Below are 27,885 nucleotides of genomic sequence, written 5' to 3' on the forward strand. Positions count from 1 at the left end.
GAAAAGCCAGGATTACAAAGTTATTCATGTATTTACAGAGTACCTTAGGGTACCCAGTTTTTCTCTATCCAATCATGGACCTGTGAAATCAGGAATCCATCCAAACCACTGGGCCATAAATCATAGAGGTGGTTATGTTATCCCCCAGTAGATTGGAGCCTTCTGATTTACATATCCCAAAGTAGGTGTAAGCCAGACAAATTGATTCTAAAATTTAAAATATCCTTCTTTGTGTGTGTGTGGTTACTCTCTAGGTCTTTGGGTAGGTGTTATGTAAATTTATCTAAGTGAAATTTAGTAATAGGCTGTGCCTTGACATTGGTATCTTCTAAGGATAAAAGTTCTCCTCTGGCCAGGTTGTTTTAGAGTCTCATTTGTGTACCATCAGATAATACGAGCCTGAACAATGTCTTAAAGCAAGTGCTCATCCTATTTCTGGTGTTGTATTAGTGACTATAGTGTCATCCAATCATTATCATGGTAATAATCTACATATTTAACAAGTGTCTTTTACAATGTATTGACATGCTGTTGAGCCCAACTGAAAAGTAAATTTAATTCTTTCGACAATAGGCTTCATATCACCATCATAAACAACACTGATGTAAATGGTTTCATTGAAATAAATCTTATTGTTTGGGTACATTTTAAAGTAGCTCTTGGGATTAGTTCAAAGGGGTGGTGGATATTGTTTGTAATTGCCTTCCTCTCTGGTCTTAAATTCTAGTGCTTGCTTGACTTTGAGCGGTGGTCAGAAGTGGCTAGTGTTCTAGAAGTCCTCATCAGGTGTCAGGCCAACAGCAGAATGAATGGTTGGTACAATGCCGAAGACCCTATCCATTTAAGAAGTTACTTTTCTCTTTTCCTTCTAATTCTTCAGAAGTATTCCATCTCTGGGACAATTTCCATGGCATGGAATACCTTACAGGTATGGTAGACCTGTGAGAAATAAGTTTTATGTGTAGAGGTTTACGCAATACCTGCAGTTTGAACAAAGGCTTCAATGAGGCTTTCAAAAGTTAGAACCAAAACAGAAGCATAAACCTTAAAAACAAAACAAGCAGAAAGAGATTCATACCCAAAGACTCAAAGTCTGGGAAGGCGATCTTTTAAAATGCCTAGGGTACATTTCACATTGGCCTGTGAAAGCTAGACAAAGGACTATAAACTTTCAAGGTCTTGGATGTCTTTACTGGTGTAGCCTCTCTGGAAGTTCCAGTGGTCATCGTCAGATCTCTGTGAACCTCCCTGTGTGTAATGGATGTTCTCTGGTCTTGGGAAACCCTTTTGCTTAGTCCTGCTAAAATGTACTGGAAGCGATTTCTGGTCAGCTCTACCTCCAGTGTTGTAGGATTTTCATGTGGCCTTGGTGCTAGGAACTGCCTTTTTGCTGCCAAAGTCCTGACAGGGGCTTCAGATGAAGTTTATGAAAGGCCTCTCTAGCTTTATCTGTTACTCTGTTCTTCTGTCCTCTCATAGGGTGACATTTCTGCAGGTATAAGCATTGGCCTTGGAGGAGTAATATATAAAAAGCTTAGTCATTTGTGCAGGATCCTGTCAATATAGAATGATGTTACTCCAGTTAAATATATCAGTAGTAGAAAGTGGGTTATATACTCACATTTATATTCTGCTATTTATCCGTGAGCATTTGCTCCTGTTGGGGACTGGCATACTGGAAATTGCCTATTGCCAGTGCAGCTTCTTTGAATCTTGCTCCTTGTTGGGTCCAGGGAAGAGAAACTCTATCCAGTGTTCTGATGACCTCGGAGCACACTTCAGACCCCGTTCCACATAGCAATGCTATCTAATCTTTGTTCTGTGCCTCTGTAATGTGTGGAAGTATGACCGGGAGGTTAAGGTAAGGGATTAAGCCCAACTTCATCTTCTTCATTCTCCACTGTACTAGATGATAGTGTCCATTTTCCCATCCTTTGAACCATAACAAAATTCTATTTGACACTTTGTTGTTTTGATTGAGTAACATGAAACCTTTCACATGAGGGAACTCTTCTCCCCACCCCACCCCCTTTTAGCAGAATAGGTCTAACTCTAGAGTGCTGTAATGGTTAGAGTTCTTTACTAAGCCTTCCTCTTCAGACCTGCATGCTGAGGCTAGGCACTGATGCAGTTTAAAGCCTTCATTTGTGTCATGGTACTGTAGCTGTTCTTGCCCACTTATTCAAAATTAGACCCAGAGGGCTCTTGCTAGGAACAGATGATATGTTTCCCATCATGCAGCAACACAGAAACAGTGACAGAGCAAACACCAGCAACAAACAGAAATTGGAACAGGTAAAGCCCTGACTCTCATCCTTTCCCACAAGGAAAAGGGAAAGAGGACCAAGAAAGTGAAGAGAATCCTTGAGTAAGACATCCAAGTAGCCAACCCAACTCAAGTGGGCCAATTGATTTTCCTGGGCCATTGCTTCACTCCATCACAGTGTGAAAGGCATTCATTTCAAGGAACGGGGGACAAGACTAAGGAACCCTGGCAGCTCTGGGAACTAATGGACATATTCTCCAGTCTAAGGATGCCCCTGGCTGGCCAGCAAAATTTGTAATCACAAGAAGTCCACTCTTCTGCCAACTAATAAAATCTCAAGAGACAAGGTGAAAGGAAAAGAGTCAGCTTTGTTGACCAAATAGCTAATAGATATAAAATAAAAGGCTCACATCCAAATGCCAGAGAAAATTCATTATGTTTAGTAGTATCTTGGTGTGTTTCAGTGTCTTCAGGTCACCAACTTTCAGATCTCTCTGGTCCCTGAAGAAAGATTACTGATCAGGAGGCCCCGTGGCTGGTATCTCAGGGTTTGTTCTTTGATGCTTTCTTCTTGTGTTCTTTTCAGGCAAGGCTGGCTGTATTGGTGAATTATTTGAAGACTGAGGCTAAACAAAGGAAAGGCAGACTTGCTAGTGCCAGGAACAAGTTGAGCTTACTCACTGTCTTCAAAAACTCAATTTCTTTTTTTATATATTTATCAACTTTTTATTTTACATGTAAGTGTGTTTGCCTGAGTATCTGTGTGTGTGTATGTGTTTTCACCACTTACATGCAGGTGCCCGCAGAGGCCAGAGAACACATCAGATCCTTTGGAACTAGCATTATAGGTAGTTATGAGCTACCTACCTTATATGGGTGCTGGGAACCAAACCCGTGCCTTTTACAAGAGCAGAAAGTGTTCTTAACTACTGAACCATCTCTCTAGCCCCTTGATATTTTTATAATATGATGTGATCAACAATACAGAGAGTCCAGGTCTCTAATTCATTTTTGTTTAAAAGAATACCAGTGGGTGAAATTACTTCAAAATTATTGCCCTAGTCTTTGACCTTCCTCTGAGTTTCTTGTCAGCATCTTTTGATCTATTTTATGAAAGTGCTATCTTTAAAGTGAGCTATTCACTTACCTTCATCTTGGAGGAGATTTTTTTTTCTAGACCACTCATTTAATTTACTAAATGAAAAGGCATCGTCACAGTCATTAGCTTTATTGACAGCTGAAGATTTCAGAATGTTATATTTCCTTGTAAGGTTTCTGAAAGGCCTCTTATTACGTGTGCCAGGGATGAGGGAGATAATTGTTAGTTCACTACAGTGCTAACTAAGCACAGTCTGAAGGGCGTTATCAGGCCTGGCTGTCCTTGGTGCCGCCCCGCCCCGCTCTCTCTGCGAGCCACTGTCCTGCACTCCCGCCCCGCTCTCTCTGCGAGCCACTGTCCTGCACTCCCGAAGTTAAGTACTTTCCAGTGGGATGATGTTGTCAAGGGGAGAACTGGTAGAAACAGAAGACTGGGAGATGGGAAGGGAGTCATAAGTGGGAAATCAAGACATCTATTCCCTGTGCCTCGTGAGGCAGCTAGAGGAGTGACTGGATCTGATCCTGCCTCAGGTCCTCATCAAGACTTCTCCTATGATTCCAGCTACAAGTATATGAGCCAGGTCCCAGCAGGAGAGAAAACACCTACAGTTGTTTGAAAGTAGAAAGTATAATATGAAAAATTCCTATGCCAGACAATGAGGTGATGTGGGCCTACCTGGTAAGGAGTAAAGAGACCAGGCACTACAAGTATTGCTGATGTAGGGAACAGCCATAACCACTGGCTGAGATACTGCCTCCAATAAAGTCCTGCCCAACCCCATCAAGACTTGGTTGGAGACTAAATAACCACAGCTCACTGAACAGTAGAAAAGTTTTCTGAGGCGCCATGCCCTAAAAACTCCTAGAATAGTAGGAGAAGTCACCTACAAGGAAGTGCCACTGTGACTCATTACAAGGCTGCACTGAGGGACACATACAGAAACTGCCCACGAGATGGTCGTAGTCCAGCAGCCTAGGAAATATCACACTACCCTTTGGGAGCTGAATGCTGAGGAAGCCAGGGAGCTCAGGAGTCAACAGACCCTACCCAAGCAAACCAAGAAGAGAGATGAGCAAAACCCTTCCTCCTGCGGTGTTTCTGCAGCGCCCCCTGCTGACAAGATTTAGCATGCTAACTCACCTTTGGATACTAGTTTATTTTTACCCTGTGACACATTACCACAAACTCCGTAGCTTAACCGAAATTTATTTTCTCACAGCGACTATGGCTTAGACATCTCAATCACTGTCATTATTTTCTGCTAAGTATCCCACAAGGCTCAAAGGTGGCAGAGGAACCCATGTCTGTCAAAGGCTCAACTAGAATAAGATGTTTCTAAGAGGTGATCAGGAGAAATGTTTTCCTTCCAGGCCTAGGACTGGAGTCAGCACTTTCTTGACTGGCTACTGTCTTGCAACATGAATCCCCATCCCCATCCCCCAACCCAAGCACTTTACACTGTGCATCAACCTCTCCTCAGAATAGGACAGTCTATTCAGAGAAGCATCTGTTTAAGCTAGATCCACACATGAAGCTCACCCTAGATGAATTCAGACCTGATTTCAGACATGTTCACCACTGACGTAACCTATCATATTCAGCCGCCCCCACATACACACAAACACACACACACTGAGGGTTGCACAGGGTGGAGATGCCAGACATGAGACTCTCCAGAAAGTTCTAGATCATGTCTGCTAGTAATAATACATGGATTTAAAGTGAAGAGCAATGGGCACACCAGATACCCCCAGGCCCTGGGTCCCAGATTTTACATTCACACTGCCAAGGATATCCTTGGCCTCTCCATGGTATCTCATCTCGAGGTTAATTGCCTGCTGTCTTTTTTTTTTCCGCCCCCAACCATGCTTCAAAAGCACACAACTAGAGCCATTCATATATTCTGCTCGCTACTGCATCCTCCAAGCACCTCAAAGACTTTTTTCTTCTGTGGATGTTCTGTCCCAGCTTGCCAGCAGCATATATGTTAACAATTGCACTGTTAGTATGCTGCCTGCTACCAACGATGACATCCTCATTGCTAGCTTGCCTGATAGCATGATCCCAAACACCCCAGATGGAATTCCCTCGGAAACAGATTCTAAGGCCAGGGTTTCATGCAGGTTTATTGACAGATATTTTCAGGGGCATACCTGTAAGGAACTGAAGGAAGTGGGACTTTGTGGTAGAGAGCTAAGTTGCTTAGTAGTTGCATGAGAGACACTGCCTGGTCCTGAGGAAAGTTCTAGATCTGTAAAGACTCTTCACATTGTCTCAAATAAATGCAAGGATCCAGCCTTTGTACACCTTTGTTCAGCCTTTGTACTGCATCCCTTTAGTCAGGGTCTCAGTTCTGTAAGTCAGCAGCAGCCAGATGGGGTAGCTACAGAAGTTGTTGCCTCTGTGCCAACTGGGAGCTCCTAGCAGCACACCTGAGCACACTGACTGGCCACTACTCACGCCAGAGATTCTAGATCAGTCAGTAAACGGAATCACAAGCCAAGGGAAAGAAGCTCACCAAAGCTATCCAAAAAGAGATTACGGAAGTGACATATATGCATGGAGAAGTATGGCTCTAAAACAAATCCCAGGAAAACAGTCAGCGAGTAGAGAAACAATAATGGAGCCATTTGTTGGAAATAAATCGAGGTTGGTCATGACCTCCCTGACTCCCCGAAGCAGTCCTCCCTCAGTCCCCCTGCCCCCCTGTGCATCACTTCCAGACCTCTTTCCTGTGGCTGCCTCCTCCCCACATTCTTGACGAGATAGTCCATATCTCCGCCTTGGCTCTCTTTCAGGATGCATGATGCTCAGGCCTCCATCCTCAGCTCTCACCTGGTTCCCGATGCAGAGTCACTTCCTGCCATTTCCAGTCTCTTCCTTAAGTACCTTAAATTCTACTTACCTGAATCCAGGTTCTTTGGGCCAGATGCAAGGGCCATCAGACTCTCACCGCTATTTAACATGGCTCTTCTTTCTCTACATTCCTTATATTCTGCCTTTTGTGCTGTTTACTTTCTGGCTCTACCACCTCCTTCCACGTCTTTGTGTCTTCACATACTCTGTCCCATCTGGAACATGCTTATTTACCTTCTCCTGGTGATCAGAAGTCAACTCATTGTCCAAAGCCCTAATCACCCTAGTGAGACATTCTTTCCTAGAACCACAGTCAAATGAATCTCTGCCTCCTAAAAGCTCTGCCTCCAGGCTTTATCTGAAATAAATCCACTACCAAGATCTACTCCGAGCCATACTTCCTGAGTTTGTATCAGTCTCTCCCAGTACATTGTGACTTCCCTCAGAACTTTAACTAATCTGTTTCGCCTATCACCACCACCACCACCACCACCACCACCACCATCATCATCATCTTCTTCAAACTCACATGGACCTCACAAAGGGATTCACATTACTGGCTTATATCGGAAGTGACAAATAACTCAAAAGTGTCACAGTCAATAATTATTCAATAAATAGTTATTTGTTATCCTTCTCATCCTAAACTTAGAAGAGCAGTTTTCCCTTGTGTTTGGAGGGTAAGGATCAGGAGAAGGAAGGAAGGCAGACCCACAGGAAGAACTTGGGGAGGAGCCAATAGTCCTCCCTGCTGATACTATATTTTAGGCATTGACTAATTTTTCAGGCTAGATTTATTTTGTGGGATTAGGAGATGCTGCAGTGTCACCTCCTATGATTTATTTTCTTGTTCTCTCTCTTCACTTCAGCTTTGTTGAAATAAGTTGACAGCTTAATTGTTATAAAAGTTAAATATATTTCTAAAACAGAGACATTCTTCAAAACAACTGAATTGACCACAAAGACAACAAATACACTAACGGAGTATGTTCATGTCATGGAATGAACTGTAGTATGGAGAGGGTCAGTTGCTAGCACAGAGAACGTGGAATATTTCCAAATTTATGATAATTTGCTTTGTTATACTTCCATTCACAAGATGCTCTGGACCTGGCAAAACCCATCTAGAGTGATAGGAAGCAGGTCAGTACTTCCCTGGGCTGGAGATAAGGTAGGCTGACTTATCTAATGTACAAGGAAACATTTTATGTTTTTATGTTTTAGATCTTGGTAGTGGATTTATTTCAGATAGAATGAAGCCTAGAGGCAGGGCTTTGAGGAGGTAGAGATTCATTTGGCTGTGCTTCTAGGAAAGAATGTCTAGGTAAGGTGATAAGGGTGCTGGACAATGAGTTGAATTCTGATCATCAGAAGAGGGCAAATGTGGCAAAATACGAGCCGGGCGTGGTGGCGCACACCTTTGATCCCAGCACTTGGGAGGCAGAGGCAGGCGGATTTCTGAGTTTAAGGCCAGCCTGGTCTACAAAGTGAGTTCCAGGACAGCCAGGGCTACACAGAGAAACCCTGTCTAGAAAAACCAAAAAAAAAAAAAAAAAAAAAAAAGTGGTAAAATACACGTAAGATTTACCATCTGTCTTAGTTTGGGGTCTATTGCTGTGAAGAGACACCATGACCATGGCAACTCTTTTAAAGGAAAACATTTCACTGGGGCGGGTGGGAAGCATGGCAGTGTGCAGGTGACATAGCACCACCAGAGGATCCAAGAGTTCTACATCTTGATCTGAAGGCAGCAGAAGGAGACTGTACGCTACACTGGGCATAGCTTGAGCATAGGAGACCTCAAAGCCTGCCCTCACAATGACAGACTTCCTCCAACAAGGCCACACCTCCTAATAATGTCACTCTCTATGTGCCAAGCATTCAAACACATGGGTCAAGGGGGCCATACCTATTCAAACCATCACCACAACAGTATAGCCACTTTTAAGTGTAACCATTTTGGTTCAGGCAAGGTACTTTCCTGGTTTCTATCTAACCATCTACCATCTATATCATACAAACAAATCCACAATCCATCTCTGAATTTTTTCCCCATCTCAAGAGTCCTTGCATTGTTCACTTAGCTTATTTAACATAAAACTTTCTTTCATCCCCTACGATCCTTCTGAATTGTCGGCTTCCAGTGGAAGAGCTCCACGCAGCTTCCTTAAATCTGACGATCTGAACACACTGTTCACATCAGCAGTTCCACTCCGCTCCCTGCTATATTCTGTTCCCTGCTCTAGGAGTCAAAGTCTTTAGATAAAGAACACAATCTGTTTATTTATGTGCACTACTTGCCAGTCCTCTGTCTAAATATTTGACAGATAAGTAATTTGATCTTTGTAAAAACCTTTATAAAAGGCAAGATAAATCTGGGAGAAAGGTGTCATGTGCACAGGGCTGCAGGGATTGGAGAAAGTCCCAAAGAAAGCATGTTAGATGCAGCTGTCAAGGCACATGTGTGAAAAGAATCCCAGAGGTGCCAGTAGGGCATAGGTTGGTTCTGCAATGAAGGAATTTGTAGAGATAAAAGAATAAGGATGGTTGATAAGCCAGAAGAACACAGGACCGCAGAAGGTAAGAACATAGCAAGCACTAGGCAGTCTTGAGCTTTGGAATAGTTAGTAGGCTTCATTCCTTGCCCACCCTACCCCAGCTCTCACAGACCTCACATGATTCATGTTAGTGTTTCATTCTTACTTCTTTCCCCTTCATCATACCAGTTAGTTTTTTCTCATCACTGTGACAAAATGCCCAACAGAAGAGGGGAAAAAAGTTTATTTTGACTCCTGGTTTCAGAAATTTTAGTCCATCATTGTGGGGCAGACATGGCAGGAAGCATTAGAAGTCTGTGCTGATGTAGAAGAAAGCAGAAAACAGAAGAGAAAGTGAGGCCAGATCCTAACCCTAAAAGACCCACCCCTAACAATGTACCCTATCAGACATGCCTCACCTCCCACAGATTAAGTAACTTCTCAAAACAGTGCCACCAACTGGGGACCAGGTGTTCAAACACATGAATCTGTGGGGTTGGGACAGAGCATATAGATGGGGAGGGTCAAGGGAGAGAATTCCATAATACACAGCTATCAGGCAGTCATCACCTCTGCCAAGAACATACCCTCCAGTGTGGATGCTCTAAGGTGAACAATGTTCCTGGCCATAATCCCTTACTCAGCCTAACAAACTCAACACTTCCCCACCATAGGTGGAGGGAGACAACATAGACTTCTCCCTCTGGAGGAATTCCCAGGCAGAGAGAGTGTCTCCTGGCAGACACTTGGTTTTGTTTCTGATTCTCTGACTGAAGTCTAACTTGGCTGGGGTTGGGCTCTGTGAGGCCTGCACAAAGCAATGAAGGAAGAGCCTGAAGCAGTAAGGGAGCCAGGGAGAGATGTTAATTGACAGTTGCCCAAGACAAGTACACTTCGGAGGAGAAGAGAAAACACTGAAAGTTCGGTGTGTAAAGGTGAGGAAACTGGTTGTACCACAAACTCAACTGTACCTCAGCAGCTGCAGTTACTGGCAAGGGGAAGGTGGCAGGGGAGGAGACAGCAGACTTCAGTATCTACAGACTGCATGAAAGAAAATTATTCTTCAGAAAGCCCAAGTTCACTTTGGTTTCTTTATTTCTATTCTTTCTTGTAGTCAGAAAAATAAATGTGAATCTTCACAGCCAGTGTCTCCACGTTCACCTGCAAAGACAAACATAGCAGGTAAACAGCAGTGCATAGGAGGAAAGGACAAACACGCTCCTCTGTCGAGGACGTTTCCCTAACATTATGGATTATTCTGGCAACTTCTCCAGAACCACACACGTATTCTATCTACTGTAATTACTCAAAGCAAGAATAAAACTTAGAGTGTGAATAAATAGGATGTCTGCATGAATATAGATTTAAGTTAGACATAAAATGATGCAGTATGTATGAGCATGGAAAGAAAAAAATGCGAGTTAGAAAGATGGCTCACTGGTTAAGAGCGTGTTGCAGATCTTGCAGAGGACCTAGGTTCAATTCCCAGCACCCACATTGTGGCTTAAGACTGACTGTACCTCCAGATCTAGGGAGTCCAGCCTCCTCTTCTGGCCTCATGGTGCATTACATACATGCAGGAAAAAAATCCAGACACACAAAATCTTTTGAAAAAAGACAGAGGTTGAGATGTATAGCATTTGGGACAGGACTAGTGTTTGAGTGACAACCTTAATCTAGCAGCATATTTTTAAGTTCTTTAAAATAATGTGACTTTTTTTTAAGTAAAGAAAGACAGAAAAAATGACTCGACTCTTGTATAGTCATCAAGTAATAATAATTTAAAAAGTAATTATATAGAAATGACAAAAAACTAGGAATAGGCAAAAAATTCTGACATCCATGACCATACACATTAATCAACTGGATGAGATATGTAAACAACAGGCTATAATTTTTCACACCATAATTACATAAAAAGGAAATAGAAATGTTAAAGTTTTTGTAAAAAGAGACTGTGAAGAAATAATCTATAGTACACAAAATGCATGGATGAGTGTAAAAAATATGCTGATGCCCAGCAAAGACGTCCAGCAAGTGTGTGGATGCTGTGTCATTACTTCTGCATAGAGTTCTCAAACAGTGAAGACTAATAGAGTCATCAAAGCATGTGTGGATGCAGGGTAGGGTGAGAGGTTGAGTGGAATAAGCAGGAAGAAACATTCTAAAGCTGCCATTAGTCATCAGGAAAACACAAATTAGAGACCCAATGAATCACACATAAAAGCTGCGCTCAAGGTTAGGCTACAGAGTAACATGGAGTAATGGAAAATCTAAAAATAAATTCATACATTTGTGGTCACTTGCTCTTCCACAAGGTACTTGCAAAGATGACTCAGTGATGAGGCATCTTTTCAACAGTGTTCAGCCATTTTGACATTCACCTGCAAAAGAATCAGTATGGCCCATTACCCAACTCCATACTCCAAATCAACTCAAAGGAGTTCATAGTCCCGAACCTAAAAATGAAGTCATGCAGCTCGTAAAAGAAAATACAGATGTAGATATTTGTGACCATGATTAAACAATGATTTCTAAGATACTATACCCAAAACAATAGCAACAAAAGAAAGCCAAAAGATAAACACAACTTCACCAAAATTAAACAGCTTTTCTGAAATTAATGTGGCTTCTCAGTGAGAAATCATTCTGCATGCTTAGAGATTAATAAAATCAATATCTCTTTAACATAGCACATGTCCATATCTGGCTAATGTCCAAAGGAAAGCCAGCCACAAACAGAAGATTTTCCTAATGCATACACACCTCAGGCTTATGCATATCATATACACTGCCATTTTCAAATCTCTTCAGGTCCCAGGTCCAGGCTATACTTTGAACAATTTAAACAGAGACAGGAGACTGCAAGTCTGGCCACTTGGGCAGATAGGAGAGTCTCGCAGCAAAGATATTGCCAGACTTATAAATATATCAGTACTATTCTTTTCGAACCTAGGTGTTACCCAGGTTCATCCCGCCTACTTGGCACAATTAGGCTTTTCCTGATAGTTAATGGCAGACCAGGATTCACTGGGATCTATACTTTGATACGGAGTTGACCGAATGGCTGCTTGTAAGTCTGGGTTGCCTCCTCTTGCTGTGAGACTGGAATCTAACTGAAGATCATCATTGGTGAATAAACATGAGCAGAAACTTTCTCAGCAACCTAAACTTCAACGGTGCTGCAAACTTGCCTTTCCTACAGTTCCTAAGAAAGCAGGTTAGTGCGCAAGTTATCTTCCAGCCCTATTGATGGAGCTCCTTCAACTACATTTCTGCTGTGTGTAACTTGACTTTTCCTAAGAAAATGTATTAGTGACTCCTTTCTATCATCAACTCCGTGTTTTACATTTCTCCTGTATCATCACAACACCAAAACCCTGACAATCCAAGTGACAGTTTGGAGGTGGTATTAGTGTCACTTACCAGGCTGAAAGCATGGTGTCTACTGGGACGAAGTCCAAGAGGCAGAGTCATTAACAGGTAGACAAATTAGCTACTGCAAGATAATCAGATTACTGTATTTATCATCCCATCCTTGAGAGAGCCAGTTTTGTTTATCATATTAAAGAAAGTAAAACAAGACAAAGCAAAACAGCAGGCCTCGTACCTGAATCCCTCTGGCTTCTGCCTTGCTGTGACCTGTTTTGACACCATGAGCCACAGAAGCTGGACTGAATGGGCTATGCAATCAGAGACCATCAGCCTCCAGAACTAGGAACTGTTGATCCTCTTTTCTTTGTTGATTCAGCTGCAAACTAATACAAAATCAGTTGGTGAGACAAGGAGTCATCTCTCAAACATTCCTAATGGGGCCTAAAATGGCAGTTTCTTAACAAGTTAAACACATATCTATCCCATAATACAGGGATTCCAGTCCTGGTTATTAGCTTAAGAGAAGTGACAACTAGCTAAGAATATTCTTATGAAATTATCTTTGAAGAGTATATAAGGTTAACTCAGTATCTCTAGAACAACCAAAACAAGGGCAAAGCAGCTCAGATACACCCATTTACAGACAGAATTAGGCTTTCTCTTTGGAAACTGCCTTTTGGGAGTGGGGGGGAGTTCGAGACAGGGTTTCTCTGTATAGCTCTGGCTGTCCTAGAACTCACTTTGTAGACCAGGCTGGTCTCGAACTCAGAAATCTGCCTGCCTCTGCCTCTGCCTCCCGAGTGCTGGGATCAAAGGTGTGCATCACCACCAGAATGATTGTTGACTCTTTGTAAAGACACACACTTGTTCAGCAGTATGGGGAAGTCATTTTATCACACAGCTAATTTCACTTAGACCCTGAGGGTACACTAGCCCAGAGCACACCAGCAGCATTGTCCTTGTTTTTAAGTAAAGTGACTTCACAGATGTCACACATGGTCACCCTGGGAATATGTGATTCTATATGTGACAGTTAAAAGTTAAATCTGTCTCGTTTATCATTCCGTTTCCAGTATCTATCATGTGGTTGTGTGTGTGTGTGTGTGTGTGTGTGTGTATAAAGAAACTACTGAATGGCAGACACATAACCATGTGGCCTTCAGGAATGCATCAGTATCAACACTCTACACGAGCCTTATCTAATAAAGTCCTATGTTTACAATACAAATTTATAATTCAAAGTTTTATTTTATGTTTAATCTTTTAAAAGCTTTTAGCATGAAGAACCCAGTGATTCTTTTTTCAAAATCTTAAAATGATAGCAGAACCTACAAGGTAATTTACTAACAGGAAACAATAAGAATTATTGATTACTAGAATGGGTCAATAATAATTCTTGTCCCAGACTCGTAGCTGAAGAACTGTGCATGATAGGAGCAGAGGCATTCAAAAAACCCTACAGCAATTAAGGCAAATGGTAGACGTTGCTGTAACAAATGCACTCTATTTCCAACACTCACCCCCCCCCCAAAAAAAAAACACATTTCTCAACACATGCCCACATAATCGGAAAGATCTGGGAACTCAGTTCTGCCCAGTCATTTAGGGACCTGGGGCCAACTATTGTATCTTCAGTTCTTCATTCAACTGGTGGGCTAGGAAAAAAAAAAAAAGACATAATGTGTTGTGGAAAGACTAGAAGTAGCACTGTTAAGGTTTATATTATATTTGACTGTTCCCCAACAGATTCATGTGTCTCCAGATAATGGCACTGTTTTGGAACTTTTAGCAGGTGTGACCTAGCTAGAAAAAGTGGTCTCTTGAGTCATGCTTTGAAAGTGAAACCCACTTCCAGTTCAAGGCCAAGGTCTCTGGCAAGCTGTCTACAAAGATGGAACAAGTCACACCGGAAGTTCCCAGAGATGGATCAGCTTCAAAGACGTGCCTTCCTGTGAAGCTGTCCAACAATGAGTCCCCTTTTCCTTAAATTGTTCTGTTAGGCTTTTGTCACAGCAACAGGAAAGGTGGCTGGTCCAGAAAACTGGTACCAAGAATGAGGCCATCGCTGTGGTAAACCTGACCACATGGCCTGTAGGACTTCAGGGTTGATTTACCAGAGGAACACAGAGGAATTTGGAGCTGCAGGCTAAAAAAGAAAATACTATAATGCATGTGCCAGCCTTTCTGTTGGGAATGTGGCATGACACTGGGAAGGGAAGGGAACAGAACCACAGCTCCAGTTGGGAATCAGGCTCTCAGTAACCTAAGGAATTCCCCTAGAGTTTTAGGGACCTTGAGTAAGGCCAAAGCAGGGTTCATGGATTCAACAGAAACAACAGCAAACACTCCAGGACTAGCCAGGACTAGCCAGATTATGAAACCCAGTTGGAGTTCTATTAAACCTACTTTAATATAGACTTGAGCAAAGAAGGGTGCTCTGAAGAAAGTAAGATGTGCCCAGGTAAGGGCATGTGCCTCCCAGTGGACCACAGGAAGAAAGGAGATGCACCCAAGAGAGGGTACAGGAGCCCTAAGATAAAATAGCTAATTTTCTTTGCCTTGGATGGATTGTGATCTGATCAGATAAGACCAGGAGATGCTAGGGCTGCACAGGGGGTTTAGCTCATGTCCTTTCCTATAAATGGAGTTTCTGGTGAGAGTCTGTCTTAGGGATTACTGCCGTGATGAAACACCATGACCTAAAAAGCAAGTTGGAGAGGAAAGGGTTTATATGGCTTACACTTCCACATTGTTATTCATCATCAAAGGATCTGGAAAGGAACTCGAACAGGACAGGAACTTGGAGGCAGGAGCTGATGCAGAGGCCATGGAAGGTGCTGCTTACTGGCTTGCTTCCCGTGGCTTGCTCAGCCTGCTTTCTTGCAGATCCCAGGACTACCAGCTCAGGGAGGTTCCCACTCACGGTGGGATGGGCCCTCCTCCATTAATCACTAATTGAGAAAATGCCTTGCAGCTGGATCTCATACACACATGTTCTCAACTGAGGTTCCTTCCTCTCTGATGACTCATGTTTTTGTCAAGTTGACACGCAAAACCAGCCAGTACAGAGTCCTAGAAAATTACAGGTTTATGGCTAGGAAGACCTTGAGCAGATGATAATTGCACTAGAATTCTTGCTTCTCTGCTGACAAGAAGCTTCGATTGGATTCTAGGAGTCTTTCTTCTCATGTCCCTAAAACTTCACCCTGCTTTTTTAGCCTGCTTCATAGGGGACAGAATGCCAGCAGACATGCTGACAATGACTGTACTTATGACATTCCAGAGAGATACAAGCAAGGACTCCATACGGAAAGGGGAGAAAAGGCATTCATGTTACTCTGACTGAGAATCTCGTTATAGTCTGCCACCATTCTAAACATTTGAGTGAGGCAGAATGCAAAAGTAATAAGTTAAATAACATGGTAGATAAATTTGAAATAGTGTAACAGGCTACGGCATAGTCATTGCCTGCAGCTTTTAGTTAGGTTTGTGGTGATAATTCAAAGCAAAATGGAGAACAAAAAGATCTGAAATAGAGTTAGTTGAAGAAATAAATGTGACTCCATTTAAAGTTGTGACAGTATGGGTACAAAGCACCTGTAACTGTGAAAGAGACAGTGCCATTAAAGAGAAACCTCACATTTTGCTTAGGAACAATAAAGAAAAATGGCCTGAGTGAAGATGGATAAGCAGATAGATAAATGGATAGATAGATAAATAAATAAGTGGAAAATTCAGTATAAATACAAAAGGCAGATAAACTGATTCCATTATTTTATTTAATCTGTTACAAAGGTTAAGCGAAAATGGTGATAGGGTCGTGGACAGATTCCCCTGTTCTGTTTCCTAATTACTATGCAACTAACTAACCCCAAACAAGTTTGCAGGCCATTGGCTTCAGGATTCCATTCATGAGACACCAGGAAGGGCACACCAGTGGTGATGTTAAAGCACAAGAGTGAGTTGATTTAGAAACTTCCCTTTTAACAAAACAAGAGAATGTCCTTGGTCCAAGGGAAATTTCGGTGTAAGCTACTAGGTGAATCTGCACATCTATTTTATTATTGAGACACCCAGGTTATTACAGAGACACCTGGGTTATTATAGAGACACCTGTGTTGTTATAGAGACACCTGCATTATTATAGACACCTGTGTAATTATAGAGACACCTGCATTATTATAGAGACATTTGCACACCTATATTCACTGATTTGCCACAATGGCCAAGATATGGAATTAGTCTAGGTGCCGATCAAAGGATGAAGGGCTAGTAAAAATGTGGAATATATGCCCAATGGAGTTTTATTTGGCCATAAATAAGAAAAATTTAAGAGGTATAAATGCAACTTGCAGGAATATGAGTAGAACTGAGTATCACTATAAGTAAAATAAACTAGGATCACAAAAGGCAGACACCACATGCTTTCTCTCATATGTGAAGGGGGAGTGTTAGGGATGAGAGCGGGGAAAGGCGGAGGGAGAATAAGAAAGGATACAGATGAGCGAATACGATCAAGGTGTTATATTAATAATGAAATATAAAACTGTGTTTAATACACATTTAATATTTGATATTATAATTATATAATATGTACTATATACTACATACATATAAAACCATGTAGAAAAAAATGCCATGAAACCCATTGCTTTATACAATCAATATGTGCTAATTAAGTACAAACTCTCATTTTACTACCATGCAATGGATAAATTAGGCAAAAGAAAAAATGGCAATGTAAGGTTCTGACTCCTATATAACATAATGAAATAACACCCAGGCTCTGTATATCCATCTGCCTGCCCAGCGTTTAAGGTTTTCATAAGTTCATTAGTTCATCACAATGAATCTACATAAGAACCTAAGGATCAATGAGCCTCTTGGCAGGCAGATGGATATTCAGAGCCTCAGAGTCAGTGATTTCACTAGCAAGATCATTAAAGGATCCTAGTATCACCATTATTCAAAACTACAGATGTAGGGTGGAACAATTCTCAAAGACTGAATCTGGGGGTTTCAAACTCATTTTATCTTGGTGACATATACTCTAAAAAAGCAAAAGGAAATATGGCTCAGATTTCTGGTAATATTGGGGGGATGTTAAAGTGAGACCTATTAAAGAGAGGGGACTGATTAGTTCAGATTTCCCTTTTATAACACCTTGGGACAGAGATCCTAAACTCTAAGGCAAGTGGAGCCTTTGAGAAATAATTGGATTCCATGGAGATGGAAACCTCAGGAAATTAGTGACAGGAATGATCCCTAAGGGTTCCCTGGTCTCTGCTCCCTGTGAGGACACGAAAAGATGGTTACCCATAACCAGAAAGAGGATCCTTACCAAATGGTGAATGTGCCAGTAGCTTGTTCTTGTTTGTGGTCTTCAATTTCTCCAGAACTGTAAAAATAAAGTCTACAGTGTTCTGAAACCACAGCCCACACTGACCAACATGCTTAGTTTACTATGGATCCTCAAGAAATGTACACACACACACACACACACAGTTAGAGATAGATGGGTGATAGGTAGAGATAGATAGATAGAGGTAGAGATGGATGGATGGATGGATGGACAGATGATGGACAAAAGACAGATCCTCACAATATTCTACTTTGTATTTGACAGGTTAAAGCAAAGTAAATGTACTCTGAGAATGTCAACAAAATCAAATGCTTTGATCCATGATGAACGCATCAAATTAAAGTCCACACATAAAGGACTCCTGGTCATCAAGATTCCTATCTGAACGTGGCTTAATGGTTGAGCAACAATAATCCAGGTTCTCTTCTCACAACTCCACACACATACTTGAGGGCTCATGCATACACTGCACACACAAACATGTACATAACACCAAACTATAGGAGAAAATGAAGTAAGCCTATAAAAACAGCTTCTTTAAAGTTATTGAAGGTCTCAGGAGATGGCTGTCAGTACAGTGCCTGGCAGACAAGCATGAGTTTGTGAGTTTGGATTTCCAAAACCTAGCTCCAGCACTCAGGCAGTGGTAGAGAGCAGAGACAGGCAGACCCCTGGAACTCAGTGGCCAACCAGCCTAGCTGAACCATGAGCTCCAAGTTCAGTAAGACATCATGTCTCAAAATATATGAAGAGACACCTACCCACATAAGTAGACACACATACTCACAAACATGTGCAAACACACACACACACTCAAAATGAGCCACTGTAGCAATTCTAGCAGGCCAGGGTGCTACTTATACAGAGAATACCAGGAATTTTCTAAAAACTGTCGTTGAAAATGAAAGCATTAGAGATCCAGGAAAACACCAGCTTCCCAGGAAGGGAACTGAGAACCACAGTAAACCACAGGCCATATCAGAGCAGAAGAGCATGTCACTTCCGCCCACCAGCCACAGCATGGTGCACATGAATCAGAGTTCCTGAATTCCCCCATCTTACCAGTAGACTCGAGGCAACGTCTTCACAGGACGTCTCCTCTAGCTCTGAGATCTTGCCTATCCACTCTTCCCACCCTCTGTCAAATGTCTCTTTCTCTAACTCCCAGTATCTTTCCAGAAACTAGAGATTTAAGCTTTGGCCTAAATTCAGTATATAGCATATTTCTGGTATAGGACCTCTATGAAATAGTGAGTGGGTGACTGGACAAATGATGAGCTTAAATACAAGACAGCACCTGAGTTCTTTTTGAAGCCCAATGTGACACTGAAGCATCATTAGCCATAATGTGTCACTGCTCATTTAAATTTGAAAAGAGAAACAATGTGTGTGTGTGTGTGTGTGTGTGTGTGTGTGTGTGACATCACTAACCACCAAAGCTAATATAAGAGGAAAATACAGAAGCAGACACCATGATTGCACTAGGCTCGGACAAACTTCATACAAATCTTTATTCGACAGGTTTCCAATTCCATGACTTTGAACAAATCATGTATAAATTCTCCCCAGTGTACAAGCTGGCAGTAAGAGTGTTACTATGGAAGCTGATGTTCCTATTAGGGGTCTTTAATCCTAATATAATAACTAATAACTACTCCTAATAACTACTTAATAAAAAATAATTAAGTAGTTAAAAAAATACAAATGGATTCAGAAGGGAACTTGAGGATGCTTTTATTTGAGTATAAAAGAAAAACATAGTACAGATGAGCTGAAAATTCCAGTAGCCACCACGGAGAGGGACAGAGAAATAGCCTTGCCTTTTAAGTTAGGCATGGAAGAGAAGACACTTTTATTAAGAAAGGAACCATGAATTTGACATCAGTGAAGCATAAGCTGGGAAGAGAGATAACAGTAACCTAGCAGTGTCTGGGTCAGGCTGTCATGTGTGAGACAGGCATATCATCTCATTTAAATCAACACAGTCTAAGAATAAGTGTAACCAGGACTATTTTAAAAGAGGAAGACAAAAAAAATCTTATAATTCATTCAAGACCATTGGGTCTCCTGGTATGGGGGAGACTTTGATAAGAGGTGTCAATGCCCAGGCAGCAGGCTGAGGCCCCAGTGGGTGCTTGGTGAGCTCTGGCTATGCCAGATCTAGTGCCACAGAGCAGTGAGCAAAGGGCCCCTACTTTCTTGGAACTTAGAGACTACTGACAGTAGTTAGAGGCAGCCGCCACCGATGAGATAATACCACCAACGATGATGAAGGGAGCCAGGCGTGCAGCAGGCCTACAACTAATGGCTCACCTGGACTGGAATAATGGATGGCTCCCTTGGTCAGAGTCACTTAAAGCATACCTGAGTTAAACACAGAGAAGTAGTGATGGAGAACATTCCAAACAAGACACTGCACATGCCAAGGCCCACGGAACATATCCTAACACACAGATTCCGTGTGGCTATAGCCCAGCGGCACAGGAAGAGTCCCTGAACTTGGGGGAAATGGTAAAGATGCAGTCATCTTTGTTTTGAAAGGTTTGCGGTGTTTTTAACAGGAATGTCTTGGACAGCCAGAAGAGATGGTCCTCAACTACAGGGCTACACAGAGAAACCCTGTCTCGAAAAAACAAAATCAAAAACAAAAACAAAACAAACAAACAAACAAACAAAACCTACATCTCACCTAAACAAGGACCACTGAAAAATCTAAACATTGATGCTTTAATAGTCTTTGGTGGGGGGAGATTAACAGAACCAAGTAAAAAACCTGACCCCTTACATCAGTGCTGGGAGAGGCTCACTGTCTTGGGTGTGGTGACCTGAAAGGCAGACTGGATGGAGAGTCCCTAGCAACAATTTTAAATAGTTGATAATCTAGATCAAGCTCCAGACACCAATCTACCAATCTAGCCACTGTCTGTTTTTTTTTTTTTTTTTTTTTTTTTTACAACCTGTGAACTAAGAATAGTTTTTACATTTATTAATGGTTGGAAGAAATAGAAAAATCGTATTTTATGACTAGTAAAAATTACATAGAATTCATAAAAACGACATGAAACATTTCTATAATAAGATTTTACCAGAAACGCCACTGTCATTGGCTTACCATCTTCTGGGCGAGTCTTCAAGCTTGCTACAGCAATAGAGCGGATGTCACAGACACTTCAGTTCCCCCACAAGGCTGAAATTATTCATTATCTGGCCTTTTACAGGAAGGGCCCAGAAATCTGACCATGTAATCAGACAACTGACAAATGAGCTTTTGTGGAAGCAAATACAACGTAATGTACTTTGAGATTAAAAAATATCCAAATTACTGACAAAGTGAAGACAGGATGGGGAGCTCTGAGATGGCAGCCTGGGCGTATAGGCAACTACAGCAGAGCAAGCAGCTACAGCAGAGCAAGCCGCTAGGCAGAGCAAGCAAAGCTCCGGCCTGAGGAGCGTGGCACAGTGGGTGGGGCTCCTCATCCACAGATCTCATCTGGTGACAGCTTACAAAGAGTGTCCCGGAATGCAAGACTGAAAATCAGCTGCGCATAAAGAATGTATTATTTTGTGTGTTCGCTTTTAAAACTACACATCGACAGTCCAGTGCAATGATAAGCCATCTCCAGTCTCAACTATCCATAAGACTGAGGGCGGAGGCTGACGTAAAACTGAGGGTTCAAGGCCAACCAGGCAACATTTTAAAAAATAAATAAAAAAAGCCAGAGCTAGAGAGATGGCTCAGTGGTTATGAACACTGACTGCTCTTCTAGAGGACTGAGGTTCAGTTCCCAGAATGTACATGACAGCTCACAGTTGTCTGTAATTCCATTGATTCATTGCCCTTCTGGCTTCCAAAGATGCCAGGCATGTACATGATGCACATACACATATGCAGACAAAACACCAAGACACATAAAACAGCAATACATAAAACTTTTTTTGTTGGTTTTTTTTTTTTTTTTTTGAGACAGGGTTTCTCTGTATAGCCCTGGCTGTCCTGGACATATAAATAGTAACCGTCTGCATTTAATCTAGGAAGAACCATAAGAACCATAATAAAGATCTAGAAGCTGTGACTGAATGTGAGGGCTGAGGAATGAATGGCCTATCATCTGGCCTTTCTCTTCTGTCTAGAGTTTAAGGGCCATCGTTAATGACTGGCATCTGTTAGGCATTTCCACAATATTTGTTGAAGAAGGAAAGAATATGGTAAGACAAGAAGAAACAAAAGATGAAAGGGAGTGAAAATAGAGGTGGGGAGGGGGATCCAAGGATAAGAGTGACTGGGCATGTCCACGGAGGCTTGGAGCAGAGCTAAGCAAGAGTTAGCAAGCTGTGGAGGTTGGTGGGGAGGAGGGAACCTTGGGTAATGGGAAAGAAAACAGTCTTCTTTAAAACTCCATGGCACCCTTGCTTTAGCTCTAGGGCAGCTTGGTGTCTCTGGTCCCTAGTTCCTGGAAAAGAGCCTCCAGTACAGGAACACCATATCCTCGGGATATGTGAGATAAGTCACAGTTTCTGGGCATGATTGTTTAGCATGGGCCTGGCTCCACACCTGCAAAGCTGCAAGAGCTAGTTGACCTAAAGACTGGCCTTCATGACTCTAGAGAGCTCTGATGCCATTGCAGTCCTGCCTGCCTGCGACTGCCCTCACTCTTGGGCACCTCTGACATTTCTTCCAAAGCCACACCAGTTCTTCCTAGAATTTCCTGAGGACACCCAGCTCAAGGTGCTGCAGGTTGCAAAAGGCACAATGTATCTTTCCCAAGTTAGTTTCTCTCCCCACCCAGCAAATCAGACATATCAAGGTTCTAAAACCTATGCTCACCGCCAGGTAAACAGGTAACAGTAAATCAAAGTCCCAAGTCCCAGGAAACCTCTGCAGCCCCGAGCAAACCAGGCTGGCCACCGGCCAGACAGGCTCCATTGTAAATACAATGAGGCTCTTATCTGTCCTCTTCCAAGATCAGGCCTGCTCCAGTGTTCTGCAGCCTGCAGCCTGCATACAGGACATTCAGAGCCACTCCTTCTGGATGAGGGTGGAGATAACCTGCCTGAGGTAAGGAGGTCACTACAGACAGGATTCCCATCAGAGGACAGACAGCTGGTGGCTAAAGAGCAGAGGTTCCAAAGGAAGTCAGCCAGCCTCTGGCTGTGTTTCTGTGCACACAATGAAGATTAAATAGTACTTGGAATTGGGGAAATATTTTAGCATATACACCGTATGACGACGCCTACAAAAAGGGAAGGCTGCCTTTAATCTTATTTGTAAGTGAACAGAATATAAATTATTAAAATGTAAATAACAAAGAAGATAGCTAATCTTTGCTCCTCAGTGTAAAATAGCTATAGTAATTATAGAGTTTTATATATAATTATCATCTGGCATGCCTACTATGAGATCTTATTGTGTGGCATAAATCATACACCAAACTCTTTGTGGTTAAGATAGTAATTCCTGCTCAGTCAAGTGTGTTCCTGTAGTCATCTTAAAGCCATTAAAGGTAATTTAGGCTTGGTTTTACTCTTGGGTTTTGTTTTGTTTTTCTTTAGGGAATACAAGCAATTCAGCAGCGATGAGCTTTTTATATTTTATTCTGGCAGGACCAGACTAAACATACTTCTTAGAGATTGAAAAAAGAATTAATGCCATTTTTATTTATAAAAGAATTCTGAGAAAAACTTGAAGCACTTGGCAGATTAAAATCTAAATAATCCTCATAATAAGCTCTGGAGTGAGTTTACACAAAGGCCTATTGTATAATAGTTACCAATGGTGAAAGGCCAAAAAGACGTACTTAGGACACAGTTGCTTCTTGTCCAGGTTTAATTCATGAATGTTAATATATTTTTTAAAATAGAGGTAGAATAACTATAAACTATTAGTGAGTTAATAATCAATCGTTATGAGGAACACAGCTCACCACTAAAACATGCCCTCTTGGTTTTCCTATTTCTTTTTTCTTATTTATTTATTTATTTATTTATTTACTTACTTACTTACTTACTTTTTGAGGCAGGGTCCCAACTCATAGTTCAGGTAGGATGTCCTCAAACTTACGGCAATCCTCCTGCCTCAGTCTTCCCTGTGCTAAGATTACAAGAATAAGATACAGCCACACAAGACTTTGAATTTTTTCTTAGGAATGGCTTCACCACACTTGCTTTTTAAACAACTAGCTAGAAATTTAGGTTAGAGAATAACGTAAAGCTGTGAACAGATGACCTAGGATTAAACTATTTTACATGAATCAAACCATTTAAGTATTTCCACGGCTCCTACTAGAAGTGTGATACTAGGTACTATGCATACACAAACAGTTTAGGCTAGATTCTTGATAACTAACATCGTGCATACCCTTGCTCATGATTTAACTTGGGTGCCATGGTCTCTTAAAATCTCCCATTAGTAAAGTCAGCAAGGGATCACTTTGATCTTACCATGTCTCTACAAAATGGATAGAAAGACTAATTCCCTACTTTCCCCCATAGGAACCGAGCTCTGCACTAGTGTGCAGCGAGGGAGCCATAGAGGATGGGAGACAAAATTAGAAGCTGCATCCAGTTTCCCACATCCCCAGGTGCTCTCATCTGTGATGAAGCACTTGGTCTTCTACCTCAAACTTCCAGCCCAGCCCTGCCTCCAGACTTCACAGTGGAATGCTTACACCCTTAAAGCCCCATCTTATCACATATTCCCCTACACATCACCACAGCATGGACAGAAAGATACTTAGCAGTATTTGCTTTGAAAACTATAGGAAAACAAAATCAAAGTCATTAAGCAATGAACTCAATTGCCTAAGTATCTGGCTTTGGGTGATTTTTGCCTGACTGGGTAGACGTGCAGTTAGGGATCCTTTGATATCTCCTATCTATAGAGGCTTTCTGTGCTTGAACAATTCTCTTGTCTATTTTGGGACCATCATGTTTCCTCCCTTGGGGGACATTTTAAATTGAAACTGGCCATTCTGTTAACAGAATAACTCCTACAGAAAGCATGTATTCTATTACTAGCTATGTATTGCATTGTTATTAGTGTTCATATACATCCAACAGCATCCATGTCCTGAAAAGAAGAGCACGGTCCAGCACATCCTATGGGAACCTCTGTATCCACACACTCTGAAAAGAGAAAAGCATTCCAGAATATGCAGTATTGAACCTATTAACTAAGCATTTCAATTTTTAAAAACTTTTCCATTTTTCCCTGCTTATTTCCAAGGAGAAATTTCCTGAGAAAGTACAGAGGCCTCAAAGCTCTTGGTATTCTATGAAGTGAGTCTCTCTATACTCTCCAGACTCTAGATGTGTTTCTTCTGGTGGTTCCATTTGTTCACAGAAAAAAATAACAAGGAAGATGGTGCAGAAGTTGAGTTTGAGCACTAAGACCAACTGGAGTTGAGTTCCCTCCCTGTTTCCTGAGCCGTATGATCTTGATCAAGATACTTAGTAATGAAACCGTGTCTTTACCTACATAGAAATAATTGTTGTCAGTGATTGAGCTCTAACCATGTACTAGAAAATATGCATCCTGCTTGTCTTAGTTAGGGTTTTATTGCTGTGAACAGATGCCATGACCAAGGCAACTCTTATAGGGACAACATTTAATTGAGGCTGGCTTACAGGCTCAGAGGTTCAGTCCATTATCACCAAGGTGGGACATGGCAGCATCCAGGCAGGCATGGTGCAGGAGGAGCTGAGAGTTCTACATCTTCATCTGAAGGTTGCTAGCAGAATCCTGGCTTCCTAGCAGCTATCATGAGGGTCCTAAAGCCCACACCCACAGTGGCACACCTACTCCAACAAGGCCATACCTCCTAATAGTGCCACTCCCTGGGCCTAGCATATACACACCATCACACTGTTTGACTAGCTTTTTTCAGTTTTTATCACAGCCCTATGAAGTAGGTATTTCTTATCTTCTATACTTGATAGGCAAGCAAAAAGAGGTTACTATTTAGAGACTATTGGGTAGTGAATGGTGGCACCAGGATTCAAAGATTAGAAGTGTGACTCCAAAAGCCATGTTTATAGTCACTACCTTCGCCCTAACGATATTTAGTAGCTCATTGAACTCATATAAGTCAGTTCCTGCATAGCCCTTGGAATATAAGCAAGTCCTAAGTAAATGTTAGCAGTTGTATAATGTTTAGCTTTGCTACCAAGAGAAACCTGAACCAGAAAACAGGTCTTGACCTAGATTTATGTCTATCTGAGCTATGTTTCTTTTGGCTGTACTGGCAAGGCCTCTTGAATAATCTAAACAATCTACACATTAAGGGTCACCTAGATAAAAATGAAGGCAAAATGGTTGGTAAGATTCTCATGTAATTCGAAAAAAGAAAAATCTCCAGCCTGGAAATGTTTATATGGGGCATAACGCCTCATATAAAAGAATGCATGTTGAGTAATAGCTAGCAGAATTGTAGGCAGCGTTGATAAGTGAGTCATATTTCAGCAGATTGTCTATCGTTACAAGCACCAAACAGAGAAATAAAGCTGCAAACGTGGTTACGTTCCATGTCTTTTGACAGAGTCAATTTGACTCATTTGAAAGCATGATGGTATAAGCAATACTATTGGTACAAAGGCAGGCTTAGGAACTAGACCCCATGTGATGTAAGAAGAAGAAAAAAGGGAGAATAAAAGGAGTATTTCCAGGTTCTGAAGAAATTTGAAATATAGTGTATTTGCTATTTATTGCTATTAAAAATTATCCTAAAATGTATCCTAAAATAGCAGACATTCATTATCTTGTGTAGTTTCTGTGCATCATCTGCATGTGGCCTGGATGGGTGGTTCTGGCCCAGGATGCATTGTGAGGCTTCAGTTGTCCAGGGTAAAGTCATCCAAAGGATTTACTAGGGCTGGAGGGTCCACTACTAATGGCTCACTCACATGGCAGTTGGTGGGCTAAGCTCCTTCTCACAGACCTTCTCACGGTGCTGGATAAGTTTAGCATGATGCGGTAGCTGTCTCCTCACAGTGCAAGAGATCCAAGAGTAAGGATAAGGAAACAGCTGCAGCACCTTTTATGACCTAGTCTGTAAGTCACAGTCACTTCTCCCATAGTCTGATCATTACAGGTCATAAGCCATTACTAAATACTGTCCACAAGCAAAGGTAAGGGAATTTACCTCCTAGGGAGTGGGGTCATCACAGAATTTATGGACAGAGCTTAAAACATGGCTTTGTCGTCTCATCACTTTCTCGAGAATCCAGTGAGACACGAGTGAAAGAACAGAATGTACAAAGGCAGTCCTCCTCAGCACAGCTTACTGGAAATGTCCCCAAACCCATCCTTTTATTTCAACTATTCTTGAAACATTCACATCCCTCCTACCTTGAGGCTGCATTCAAGAGACTCCGATGACACTCCTGAAACATTGTAGGCAGTTAAATGGGACATTAAAAACAACATAACAATCTACTCCTAAGATATTTGGAGCCGAGGAATGTAATGGCTCGTAAGCTCTCTCCCTTTGGCTATTACCATCGTGTCCTGATTGATGAAATTCTAGGCAATAGCCTTCCCTTCCTGATCTCGGGACCATGGAGAGTCGAATTTGCTTTCATGACTGCAACTCTGGGGGAAAACTTAGGAATGAGGGATCACTCTGGAATACAGAAGTAGCCAGTGCTTTCTTTTCGCACCAGATTCTAAGGTGTCAACAGAATCGTTAAAATTGCCTCGTGATTTTTTTCATTGTATTTTTGTGACCTGAAATTTTGATAAGATATAAAAACTTTTTAAAATATAGTCTTTGTAAACCCTGGGGAGCTTGCCGGACACCACGGGCAAGTTGCAGGTGTAGCTCCGTGTCTAACTTGCATGAGCCCCTGGATTAGATCCTAAGGATCTCAAAAGGAAAGGTGGAAGCCAAGGATTTACACTTTAAAATGAATTCTACCAACAGTGTTGCCTTTAATCTTGCTTCTTGAGGACATTTGAGAATGTGATGAAACATAAGGAAAATAAGCTCACACAATTGTGCCCAAGGAACGTAGCAGTGAACACAGAAGGAAGACACATTTGCTGAGAAACAGGAAACTTTAAAGCAAGCCATAGAACAACTTACCATCCTAGTCTTGTCCTAGCCTTTTGACCAAGCTAATTGGCAAATTTTTTGCCGATTTGGTAGAAGAAAAGCTACCAGGATTTCCACTTGGTAAGAAAGCACTAAAGGACGTTCTCCACGGACCATCCATAACCAAGATCGGACCTGAGATTCCCGAGACCCATCTCCAGTGGAGGGAATTCGGAGCAGTGACACCCAGCGCCGGGGGGACTTTCCCGCGGCACACCCGGGGGGCTCAGAGCGCACGAGACCGCAGAGCCCGAGAGGCGGGGCCGGGAGGGCGGGGGCGGGGGGCGACGCGCGACCACGCC

General features: G+C 42.0%; 1 long non-coding RNA gene across 1 annotated transcript; it reads right to left on the reverse strand.

Annotated features, from left to right (window-relative positions):
* Positions 1-2,797: 2,797 nt before the first annotated feature.
* Positions 2,798-26,458, reverse strand: LOC110290499 (uncharacterized). The gene is made up of 7 exons (XR_002377444.3): positions 26,394-26,458; positions 23,501-23,583; positions 12,369-12,516; positions 12,185-12,257; positions 11,050-11,142; positions 9,730-9,919; positions 2,798-2,892 (listed from the first exon to the last, which is right to left on the reverse strand). It is a non-coding gene; the product is annotated as an uncharacterized LOC110290499 (long non-coding RNA).
* Between the last annotated feature and the right edge of the window lie 1,427 nt (positions 26,459-27,885).

This window comes from Mus caroli, unplaced genomic scaffold, assembly GCF_978045245.1.
Source record: "Mus caroli unplaced genomic scaffold, Mus_caroli_1 scaffold_2, whole genome shotgun sequence".
NCBI lineage: Eukaryota > Metazoa > Chordata > Mammalia > Rodentia > Muridae > Mus > Mus caroli.